The sequence below is a fragment of the Neomonachus schauinslandi genome, chromosome 2 (genome assembly GCF_002201575.2).
Source record: "Neomonachus schauinslandi chromosome 2, ASM220157v2, whole genome shotgun sequence".
Classification (NCBI taxonomy): Eukaryota; Metazoa; Chordata; class Mammalia; order Carnivora; family Phocidae; genus Neomonachus; species Neomonachus schauinslandi.
The window spans coordinates 21008036-21020808 of NC_058404.1; the positions used below are offsets into that span (position 1 = coordinate 21008036).

Sequence of the window (12773 nt, forward strand, 5' to 3'; positions counted from 1 at the left end):
GTTAGAAGGAGAAGGAGGATGAAGAAGAAAAGAGGACAAGGAGACTAAGAGGAGTGGGGGAGAGGAGAAAACCTGGAGCCTGCTGTAAATGCTTCCTTGATTACAAGCTGAATTATCTTAAGCAGCTACAGCGGCCCCCACCCCCAGTACATCCCAGCTACATATCAGGGTCTCTAACATCTGAGTGGCATCATACCTGATATGGTCAGGAAAGGCCTCAAGAAACTCTTGGTGGGAAAACCCAGGGAATAATAAATAGGAACGGTTTACTTGCTATTTTTCTTCTAGAGCAGAAAAGGAGCTTAAGGGATATTCTGATGCTCTAAGCCCCTCTTTTCCTAAGCACTGAAATAGAGTTGGAAAAAAATCAGCATTTACTGGGAATTAAGAAAGAGAAATTCAGATTTTTTTTCCTACAGCTATAGCTATTCTCAGCATTTTATTGTTTTTAAATATGAAAACATCATCATTTATGTTACCAGTTAGGAAATTTTGACTTTTCTGCAGATGTCTGCACACATACAATCTCCAGCTCACTCTTCCATGATACACACACCTATGAGGAATAGTTAGGCATGATTCTGCTTGGAATGAAATGGATAGGTGTCTTCTGAGCCTAAAATCTTATGATTTATTAAAACTAGCAATGCTGTATTTGATGTTTCAAAGATGTGGAAAATTCAGTTCAGGAAATAATTTCAGCCTAAGTTCTGTTAAAGTGAACACTGGAGAAAATTGCCTACTCTGCCTTAAAACACTATTCTACATACATCATTTTGTTGGGGGCAAAAAAGAAAAAAGAACAAGGACTCTTGCATTCTTTTTTCACTTTTTATTTCACTCAATAGAAGTTACACTTGGTTCAATAAGATGAGCAATTTTCTTCCACTTCTTGAAAACAGCCTGAATTCTGATTCATGCATACAAAGTTAGAAGTGAAATTATATGGTTTAACTTAACTGGTTCCCCTGGTCTAACAGGTAATGCATTAAAATTGTGTGTGACGAAGTCAAGTTTTCAAATGGGCTTTCAATTCCATTAGTACCAATTGCAGCTGGTGTCTGTGCTCCCCACTCACCAAGTCACCCCCGCAGCAGCCACACCATCCCGCCTGCCTCCTGCCACCATCACCTCCACCTTTTAGATGTCACACAAGAGTTAAGCAACAGCTATGAACAGGCTGGTCGATCAACAAAAAGTCAAACATTAGCAACTGTACTAAATAATTTCAAAATTGGGGGTTAGAGAAATGATGGGGTCCTCGAGGCTTTACGGTTTCAAATCTTTACAAAAATTAAGTTACTATTATTCCAATGTACTTCAATGAGATCAAAGTCCCTGCAGCTTTCAAAGTCACTGGAGCAATTTATCAGTTTTGGAAGTAGTCGGGGTCTGCAACATGCTTAGAGTTGGCATTGTAGTAAGAATAAAAAAATACTTTAAATATTGTATGACTTTTAAAGTGACAATGCTAGGTTTGTCCTTCATACTTATTTTGAACTCCGCAGCAAAAAAGATCAGAGTAATGTAAATATGCTATTCATTATTCAGAAGGTTCACACAACCCATTTCAGTGAGATAAAATGCAATATCAACAGAAATTTTACGCAAAGTCTGCTCTTTGTTTGGTTCACTGAACTAAGTGCAAACCATCTGTTACCTATGATAATCAGAAGAAGTAAAAAAAAATCAAACAGCTTTTTTTTTTTTCAGATAGCACAATAGCACTCCAAACAGAACTTACTCGCTTAAAAGCACCACTTAGGAGGTTGAAATCCTAATGACTTTAGATAGCTTAGAACCCACATTTAAAGTCATTTTCTTTTCAGGTTAAGATTATGTTTTTCTTTTTTTGAAAAGCAAGCCATTTAAAAAAAAATTGTTCACATTGTAAGAATGCCACTACATGAAAACATCTTATTCAAATGTTAATTTCCAAGAAATTTTAAAAACTAAAAGTTACAGTTAAAATTGTACTTTGATTCCTATTTATAAAATTCCTACCACATAAGTGGTATACTATGATTATGATTTGCTTTCACAGAAGCAGAACAGTCTGATATAAATCATTGCTTTTGCTACATCAAAACCTTGAAATCAAGTCTTGACTCAGGGCCTAGCTCTCTGACCTCAGATAACTTAAACCGCTTAAGATCTCAATTTCTTAACCTGTAAAAAGAGAGGTCTAAAATATCCTTTTCAGGAACTTACCTCTTTGTCTTCCCAACTTGTCTAGCACTGTGTCTGGCTGATATATGCATCGTGCCAGGAGCTCAGAAACTGTCCGTGGCCAGGGAGGCTGGAGACGAACACTTCCAAAGTTTCACAAATTGCCCACAGGACAGTTTTTCAATGTATTGCTGAGTTTAGGATTTGGAATACAAAACCAGCTATCACAACAGTGCCTCACCATTTTTTCCAGCGGCAGAACCAAATTTCTGGGATACCGAGCCTTATGCATGTCTTATCATCTAGCGAAAAAGTGATTTTTGTTTTAAAGGTAAAACTGTTTCTCAGAAGAGTTTAAAACAGGCACCCGCCCAAGATATGTTTTCAAAGCTCTAGTACTACAAATTTTATCAACACGCACTGTTGCTTCTCAAAGGCATGCAAATGTGCTTTGTGCTCTTTTCTTGATGAATACTGCATACACAAGTCCTACTCCACCTACACAACCATGAGGGCACCAATGTAATGCATTTAAAGAGGGCTCTTTGCAACAAAACATTACAAATTGTAACCACTCGTCAAGCAAGTTTTGCAAAAGACAAGAATTTCAGCAGAGAAACCCACTTTAAAATTCTGTTCTTCGTTAGTCACTCTTTAGTTCTGCATGACCTCTTTAGTTCCATTAAACTGTACCTTTATTAACTTCCAGAGCTTTCTATAAGAAGATCCATATCAGACTGACACTGAGCCATAAGGTTGGATTTCAAATGTCTCTCTGAAGATGCTCCAATTTTAGGTAAGAAAAGAGGGCACTATTGCTATCCACTATTTTTTTCCCTTCTCTTTTATGTATATATTTACAAATATTCAATTAAAGTGATCTCAACTAAGTTTAGAATCGAATCTATTTCCTGGCCCACAGGCGGACATAGAAATCTGTGGCTCTGAGAATTTGGAGGAAAGAAAGATGGTGATGCTGTAGATAACTGATGTCCAAAGTGTTCCTTTGATGGCAGGCAACTGCTTCCAACATGGGACAAATGAGAATGGTCATCATTGTGCTCAGGTCATAGCTTTTAAGTGGAGCTCCCCACGCCAACACTTACCTCTGAGTCTTCTCAGCTCCCCCATGGAGGCCGTGAGCAGCCTTCTTTCAGTAAGAAGAAAGGATGTATGACCCAAGAAGGTCCCATTCTGCCCCAAAATACCCTCTCCTAAGATACTTTTCCCAGGAGCTGAAATGGCTTCTGGATCACAGGGTTCTCATCCTGGGGGGTTCCTAAAACCCCAGGTATGAATTCAGGGCAGCTTGAACTGCCAGACACATTACAGAAGATTACAGGGGCATTTGTATTTTTCACGTATATGTGTGGTTCTTCTTCCTTCCATGAAAACAAAACATAATCAGAAAGGACAGAAGAAGGAGGGGCTCCTTCTCTATCAAATAACTTTAAGTACCATTCGTTCAAATACAGTTGATCCAAATTGTACGAAACTTGTCATGAAACCTTTCACTAAAAAGACAGTAAGTCAATGCAATCTTTCCTTTTCAACCTGAATCTCTTTACTTCTCCCATTTGATTCACTTGTCCAATCTTTTAAGATTTGGACAGTTAAATTTCAGACACTGGTCAAACAGCATGACCCTCAAGTTGTAAATGTTAAGACAATTCTACTATGATTACCTTAATACATTAAATGATTCTGCTACCTTCCCTTCCAAAAATGTTCATGTAAATTTGTAATATAGATTGAGTAGCCGAAGAGGAGAGGCTTTGGTAGGGAAGTAACTCTTGAATACCGTCAAGTTCCATAGTGATTAAACTGTTATCCACTGGAGCATCTCATTCACATGGCATATCCTCACATGCCACAGAGTAGGTGCTCAATCTTCACTCTAAGCTAAAACTCACTAAAAAACTCAGCAGTGATGTTTGATTTTGGAGATGAACAAAGTGAACTCTCAGTAGGTTTTGGACTTAGATGACATTTCGTATTCTTCTGCCAACTCCTTCAGATAAGTCTAGGTCAATGCAACATGTCAAACCTGAGGAGTGAAATAGCAATCCCACTTTGCTTGCTTAGACACAGCCAATTAGACTTCATTTTCTTGTATACACTGCCCTGGAAAAAAAATAGTTAGATTCCTAACGTGGCAAGAGCCCTCAGGATGGAGTGTCAAAGCTTACCTCTGGATCCTTCTAGGTCTCACAGAAATGTCTCCTAAACAATTGCTCAAATAACAACAGAATTAAAGAAACCCCTTAAAACTTGCTGTTGGATTCAAACACAAATGTAAAATTATGTTTAATACGGTCACAAAAGCAGATAAAAAGTCGACACAGACTAGCCTGAATTTATTGGACATAGGATTTTCCCAGAGGAAACCACACTAAGTTGATACAAACTATCAGTAAGTTTTCATTTATATTTTTATGGAGTTGCAAACATCTTTGTAGACTATGAGCCCCATGCAAAAATAGTAAGTATCCTCTGCTTCAAGAGACCAGGAACATTACAGAAGTGAACATAAAGTGAATTTCAAGAGGAAAAAAAAAAGTCACTTTCTAAATGAAAGGGGAAAATTTCATTTAATACAAATGTTCTCTACTTGAAGGAAAAACACAAGACATTTGTAAAGACTTTTATTTGCTAATTTATTCAGGAGAAATTTAAAGTTTTTTATTCATATAGTACTTTAAAATAATAATACAATGAATATCCACTCACCATCCAACCCAAGAACTTAGAAATAATATTTATTGGTCATACATGAACCGATCAGTAATGGCATGACAGCAGTGTGCTACAAATAATTTAGAATTAAAAGAATTCTGAGCACCTAAGGTCCAGTAAACAAAAACCTGTGAAGTGATTTTTACTTAGCAGAAATGGAAAGATTTGTCTTTGGGTTCTATAATCCCTTTAAAACTTTTTTTTTCTTCTACTAGGTCAACGGTAGGACACTAAACTAAATGTGCTTTCTTCTAACAAAACAGCTCTTTCCTCTCTAATGTGGGGTAGACAAGTATCTCTTCAGCTACCAGCACTTTTTGTCCATCCTTTGTCCATTCCAAGCTGAAAGCAAAGATTATGACTATCACTCAAGCAGAGACAGGGACTGCTTTCCTGGTCTTGAGCGAGAAGCAATAATGGGAGGGTGGATGAAGACCACCTGCGATCTTTCCATTCTTGACAAGGTTCTTTATGGGTTTTAAACTCATTAAATTTGCATAAATGTGCCATGTTTGCCTAATGTAAGAACGCAACTGTTAGAGTGAGAAATTAAAATAACTGCATGTTCTTAATTTGATTGCACTTTTGGAATGGCTTTATTCTTCAAGATTTCCATCTAAAACATAACCTCCTATTGTGTTTTAACTTTTCTTCTAAGACCTTTCAGAGTAGTTTGAATTTACAGTTAAATATAATTTTCTAGAGGTCCAGGGTAATAAATGGTAAACAATTTTGCCAAACTAATAATAAGTATTATTGCCCTCCCAAATGCATATTTTGGTGAATAACTGCTCAGCCAAACTCAAGTCCAAGTACTCAAGTTTTACCAAAGAGCAACTAAAGGAGAAGGAAGATTGGCTTTAACAGCAATAACGGTAACCATAATGATGATAATACCTAAACTGAATGGGCATTTAGTCTATGTCAGAAACACAACACAAACTTTTTTTAAAAAGTAAAGTTTAGAATAGATTGTTATCTCTTTTCCTGATACCTTCAGCTCTTTGTGTCACTCAAATGGCAGCTTTATCATTCTCTTTCCATTGTATGATTACTTGTTAACTCCTTCACTGGGTTGTCAACTCCCAGAGAATAGGAACCAAGTTATTTATCCTTTGCTTCTCTATGGACTCCAGATCTGGGCAGTAAATATATACAACACATACTCATCCAAAATGGATTAACTAACCGCTATTCATGGAAGACTCCAAATAGAATATCTCATAAGATATTCTTAGAATCAAAATTACAAAGTCTCATTTCCTATTCCAAGGCAGTCCTAATGAATCAAAACAGTATTCAGTAACTTGGATGCACACACAACTGCTAAATACTATAAATTCTGTATATGAATAGTGGTAAATTTTGCATATTAGTTTCACAAAAATGAAATCCAGTTGTTTCCACCAAATGCATACCTTCTTTTGGAAACCAGACAGCAGGAATGGGGAGAAGGAGGGATTACGACCCCACGCTTTGGGAAAATAAACTCTGCATATGGTACAGAGAAGCCTTCCCACTCCACCACTCAGATATATTTCAAGTTCTAGAGACTGTAGTGTGATTTTTGAAAGTAGAAATTGAATTGCATTCTGAAAATCTGCCCTCAGCTCATATTGAGTGTAAAAAAATAAGGCTGAACATGCAAAGAGACCCCATTTTTTTCCTTAAGGTTCAATATACAGTTGCATAATTCCACTATCACTTAACTCCATTCTCTCTTATTCCACTAGTGACTATCATCACTATCATCGTTTACCAAAATGACAGCTAGATACCCAGAGCCAAGGCAAGAAAAGACCCTAACCAACCAATCTTTATCTCTAATGATCAAAGTACCAACTCCTGTAACATTTTTTGGCCTACACAGAAGTAAAATGAATAAAAAATAAGCTTTAAGGTGTACTTTTTTTCTTGATTTTTTTGAAGAGACAATCATTCGTTTTTAAGTAGAACAGATCCACTTAAAATCTGAACTAAAAAAAAAAAGTGGGAGAGGGGCAAAAGTAGAAGAATAAAATGAGAGCCTCTTAATTACAGTATCATGCAGCATCCCCTGTGACATGAAGCTCCATCCACCATGATCACTAGGCTCACTAGGAAGGAGGCTTTGATGGCATAAACAGGATTGTATTACATATAATTGTATAAAGACCTAGGGAGGCTTCCTGAAGCCAGATTGGGTTAAGGAAAGAAAAGAATTTTCCCCAGAACTGTGGGAAAAACTAGCAAGAATCAACAAGGGACATAAAAATTCTTTGCTGTGTATTGTTCAAAAATATTCCAAAAATGAATACAACATAGGGCTTGTTTTTTTTTTTAACTCCTGAAAGAAAGGTTAAGAATCCTTAAAATCCTTAAGTCCTTAAAAATCAACGTGTTCTTATATCATCTGCTTCACTGCCGAATCCCAGATTGGCTCACGTTCTGAAGAAAGGTACTAATATGAGGCACCAGAAATGAGTATGGATTTTGTTTTTATTTTATTTTTTGAAGGGGGATGGAGAGAGGCATAAAATCAAATTTATAACATCTGCAGAATGAAATCATCACATAGGACACTGTAGCCTGATGATTCCATCTTGGATGTAAGAAACCCCAAGAGTCTCAACAACGTATGTCTATACACACCCAGAAAAATGCAACCACAGATTTCCCTGAACAGAGAGATCCAAAGTAAAAGTCTAAACAGGAACCAAGAGATGCAACCCACATATTTAAACCCAGCCTTTTAAATAAAAACCACTTTAACTCAAATCTTAAAGTCAATACTGATGGTACTTACCAATGAGAAGGTTAACTCAATAGCAATAGAGGCTATTCCCAGAAACATTTAAAGTTTAAGAGTCCATAAACACAAGAAAAACAGTAGTGCACTGCATGCTTCCACAGATCAATATATATTTATTAAGTTGGACAAGAAAAATTAATGGATAAGTCATGCTCTGATTATCTTAACTGAGCTACTGAGAACCTGGTTGGCTACTTAGAGCCCGGGGGAAATGAACCCCCAACTATTGGTTTGGTTTTGTCAATGGCATCTACAACATTTCCACAGACACAAACATCACTTCTAAAACAATAGCCAAAAAGGCAAGTAAAAGAATATATAAGAAGAATCAGGACAAATCTATTACTAGTAAATACGTTTTACCAGTCAAACGAAAATGCCAAGCATAAGTGCTTTTGATGATGGAATAGTGAGCACCATCATCTCCATATATTAGAAAGTGTGTTCCTTACTTGCTTTCTGGTGTAGATGGTACTCAAGTCATCTGTTTACAGGTATTGTTTTTATATAAAATTACAACAAAAAAAACTACTTGTAAATCCATCAGTGAAGGGTTTCCCAAATGTAAAACTAATTGAAGAATCCTTCCAAAATCAGAGCTACACATTACTTTTGGTTGTCCGGTGCCTGGTACAGAGTAGGGACCCAGTAATTTTCAACGAAGGAATTTATATTCAAAGACATACATAACACCCTTTCTCAAATTATTGAAATCAGTTGGCATTCACTCGACAATAAGACACACTGAGCATGTGTTATGTGCAGACATCGCGTTAGGCAATAGAATGAAAAGTTATTAAAACGGAAGACAATGAAAAGAATTATTTCATTAGGTTTTTTTTTAATCAAGGCTTTATCGGTATGGTTTTGTATACTCAGATTAAAGGTATAGAAATGAGTTAACCACACAGATTTTCCAAACCATTTAGATGAGTTTTATCACATAAGGGAAATCCTACAGTTAACTGAGTTTTTCAATATTCAGTTGGATGACAAAACATTCAAATGAGGCACACAGTACTAAATATGTCAATATTTAGAAATATATCCAAATGAAAATTTCACTTTTGTCCTGACATCCAGTAAGTGGTCTACAAGAAGCCAGTCCTTAAAAATCAACATGTTCATATTATGCTTGGGGAAATAATAAAACAAATAGCAACATAAGCTGTTTTCAATATTCTGGTCTGAAAGTTGGTCACTGAAGGGCATCAAAATAAAATCAGCAGATGGCCCTGAACACTTTAAAAAAAATACTTACATAGGTATATAGCTAGGGATAAATGGAGTAGCAAGCAAATAAAACAGAAGAGAAGACAGAAACTAGGCTAAACAGAGAAGTCAAAGGAAAACTATGAGAGAAAGCCCTTTTGAAAAAGTGGGCTGAAAAGAGCAGAAACAGCCACAGATGAGGGCTCAGGTCTGGCCAGAAGAGCCGAGAGAAGCGATGAGAACTTCAGCAAGGAGGCACAGGAAGACAACAAAAGGTGGGCCATGCAGAATAGAGACCAGGCACTCCCACTCTGCATAGATTAGCAGGTATGTAGCGGAAAGCAAGACCCTAAAAATTCTTTAGGCACATATGTTCAAAAAAATATATATGAGAATAGAAGATGAAAAACTCCAGAGTATTCTCAGTCTTTTCAAACTCCAACAGCTACCTTATCTCCCCTCCCAGCCTCTAATTCTCTTTAACAGACTCTAAGTCCAGTGATAATGATTAGAGACTTTGGAATCAAAAGGGTTTTGCCAATGACATGCTAAAGAGGCCATGGATTCTGCAAACTGAATCCCAGGAGATAAGGAGATACCAGGCTGAGTTTTACTCTGCTCTCCAAGGCCATGGCACACCCTTAAAAGATTAAAATGCCTTAAGGTAAATGACGTTTCCCAGTCATTCACAATGTGGAAACCAAGTGAGGGCAAGGGAGAAAACTGAAAAAAATCCTAATAAATAATGTGGCCTCCCAGCGTTCACTCAGAGTAGCCAACTAGGAACTTTTTAGTAAAGGAAAAAAATTAAAAATGCATATATTCTTCTGCACCAAAACGTCATTTCATACCAAGCTTTAGTACAACTAAAAGAAAAAAGGATTTAATTTACAAAGGGAAAAAGCAGCTATCAGAAAGTATACACTTAAGCTATTCTTATCCTGTACATCCCTTAGAAAAAGAGCACAAACACAACTGCTTCCAATTTCCTGGGGAGATGATTATTATAAATGCTTAGGGGAAAAGAGGTGACTGAAGTTTTAAGGACTGGCTGGGGCAAGAGTGCAAGAGTATCAAGTCAGAGGCCACAAACATACTAACTTGACACGCCAGCCCCCGCCAGCATTCAGAAAGCTCTATCTGAACAAAATCTGACGATATTCCCTCATTAAAAGGATGAATGTTTCTGCACATGCGACTAGATAAACCTTATTACCAGTACTAAGAGTCAACTAACTGCTTTTGGAGGCAGTTCTGCATAAATGCATGAAAGTCTGAATGGGTTGAACCTTTTTACTCCTGAAATCTAGGCACTGTTTCCACTTAGACGTGTAGGACCCGTGAGCGTATTTTTAAGTATCTTTAAGATACCATCTCTGAAGACGTTACTCCCTGCACTGTGTATACGCGTAAATGCATGTCAGAAAGTTCTCCGGAGGAACGGATATTCTGAGGCCATGGGCTTGGTGATTGCCTAAACACGGAGAATGGCATTTCGAGTTCCAAGCTGAAGACGGCATGAAATAGGCTTAAAAGAGTATAGCCCATCTCAAACGGGTTTCAAACTTCACCCATTTACTTTCAAGTTACCCCCAAACACACACCACGACATTTTACCTGTCCTACCAGTCCCGGTCAGGTTTAGGACGCGAAAGCCTTCCAGAGCTCCAAGCGCTGTTCTATATTTAAACCAAGAATCTCTGGAAGGCGACTTCAGGGACCCCTCAGAGTGCAGAACGGGGGGGGGGGGGGGGGGCTGGCTTGCGCTCCCGGAGATGGGTGCCCAGGGCCACCGAGGCCAAGAGTGCCTCAAGGGCTCCCGAAGTAGTGCCCGCCGTCTCCCAGCCGCCGCGACCCGCGCAGCTGCTGCGGACCCCGACGCCTCGGGGCACACGCGGCCGCACGGGGTCGGGCAGGGCGAGGCGCAGCCCTCGGGACAGGGGTCCGCGGCGGCAGCCCCCTCCCGCCGCCCCGGCGCTGTCCGTCCCCGAGTCGCGGCCGCGCCCCCGAACGCGGCCCTCCGCGCCCCCCCGCGCCCCCTCGCGCCCCCGCCCAGCCCTTTCCCCTCCGGCCCCGGTGCCCAGGCCGCCCTTCGCCGGCGACCCCTCCGCGTGGCCAGACACTAGGCAACTTACTGGGGCAGTGCTAGGGCCGCGTCGAGGGGGCGGTGGTGGGCGAGCGGCTGGAGCGTGTCGGCGGCCCGCGTCTCCGGGAGGCTGCAGGAGCTGCCGCAGCCTCGCTGCTCCGCGCGGAGAGGAGCGCCCGGGTCGCTGCGCTGCAGAAGGCGGGCCGGGCACGTGGGCGCCCCTCTGTGTAGCCGCGCCGGGGGCGGAGCGCGGGGCAGGGCGGTGCCGCCTCCTCCCTCCCCCGCGCTGGCCGCCGCGCGTCCAGACCTTCCCGGCAGCGCGGACCAACCCTTCGGGTAGGCAGCGTTCGGCCGCTGCGCCTCGGGGTCGGTCCGCGGCCTGGAGCGCGGGCACTCGCGGGCGTGCGCTCCCCCGGGCTCGGGCCGGTGGGCGCGGGGCGCGCGGCCGGCTCCTGGGGCGTCGGGCCTGGGAAGCGTGGTTGCCCAGGAGGGAAAACTGAATTCCTGCTTTCCTTGGAGGACCCAGCCTCAGGGGCGTTGCCAAAGCTCTAAGTGGAGTTCTTCCAAGTGGGGTTTTTGTCTCCCGTTTACTGTTCATTCTGAGAAGAATTTGTAAATAAGAATAATAATAACATACCAATGATAATGATCAATAGAAGCTTTGTCAAATAGTACTACTTCAATAAAAACCATGAAAGTTTATAAAAATGTGCAGTTGCTATTCTGAAAATTCCAGTAATGTAAATAGGTTGTCATGACTGTTTGAAGCTGGGCAATAAGAAAATGACATTTGCTATTTCCAAAAAAAAAAAAAACAACAAAACAGCAGAAGTTACACAATCAAGGTTTCTCATACTGCGCTATTGTTTACTTTAGGAGTCTCTGATAAGATTAAAGTCACAATGTGAAACTCTGTTAATTTTAATCTGAAAGGAGAAAACATTGGCCTGAATTGAACAGTGAGTGTATTATTATTTTTGTTTGATAGAAAGATCTACCTTATTTTGTTTAATATTATGCTAAATATCTTTTTATTCATCTACCAGTAATAATATTAACTTTGGCAAAGCGCCAGATTCGTATTGCTGCATTATACATATACTTTTAATATGGTGTTCTAAATCATTCTTAACTTCTTTAACAGAATCTAATTAAAGATTTGGGACTTCACTCCAAAAAATGTTACATGCACAAAATCTCAATGACTATTTCCAGAGTTCAGCTTTCTCCTTGAAGACATCAATGGACCTCATTGAAGAACTAGAGGTCTGAATAGCACCAGACTGCAAGGATATTTATTATCTGTTCTAGTAAATGTCTTATGTAATAGAGTTTTTATCAATATAAACTTAGTTTTACAGTGTAAAACAGAGTCCTTGTGCAACTAATCATTAATGATATAGAGGGATTTGACAACATGTTGATTCTGACACCAAATTTACTCAGTCCCATAAGGGTTAGGAGGCATTGCACCAACCGGTGAAGGAAACGCAAGACTTAAGAGACTTTGTTTAATTTCTAAGGGTGAGGGATCTGATATAAAATTTTCCACCTGTTTTTTTTTTAAGAAACTAAAGTTTGCTATTTTAAATTTAAGAAATTATTTCCCCATATATTTGTATCTAAATACCCTCAAGGGACAGTCTGTGATGAGGTTGCACCACATTGATTGGAGATAAACTAATCTATCTGACATTTAGAAACTGCCAATTTAGTCAGAATACCAGTCTTTGAGTTTATCTGGTAATCTGACTATCTGATGTTGGTGCTTCCTGAATC

At 39.7% G+C, this 12773-nt stretch overlaps 1 protein-coding gene across 1 annotated transcript in view; it reads right to left on the reverse strand.

Annotated features, from left to right (window-relative positions):
• SLC7A2 (solute carrier family 7 member 2) overlaps nucleotides 1-11179 on the reverse strand; it is a 61662-nt gene extending 50483 nt beyond the window's left edge. The window contains exon 1 of the mRNA XM_021694292.1: nucleotides 11044-11179. The gene's annotated coding sequence lies outside the window, so the exon portion shown is untranslated. The remainder of the gene's footprint in view (nucleotides 1-11043) is intronic.
• Nucleotides 11180-12773: the final 1594 nt, after the last annotated feature.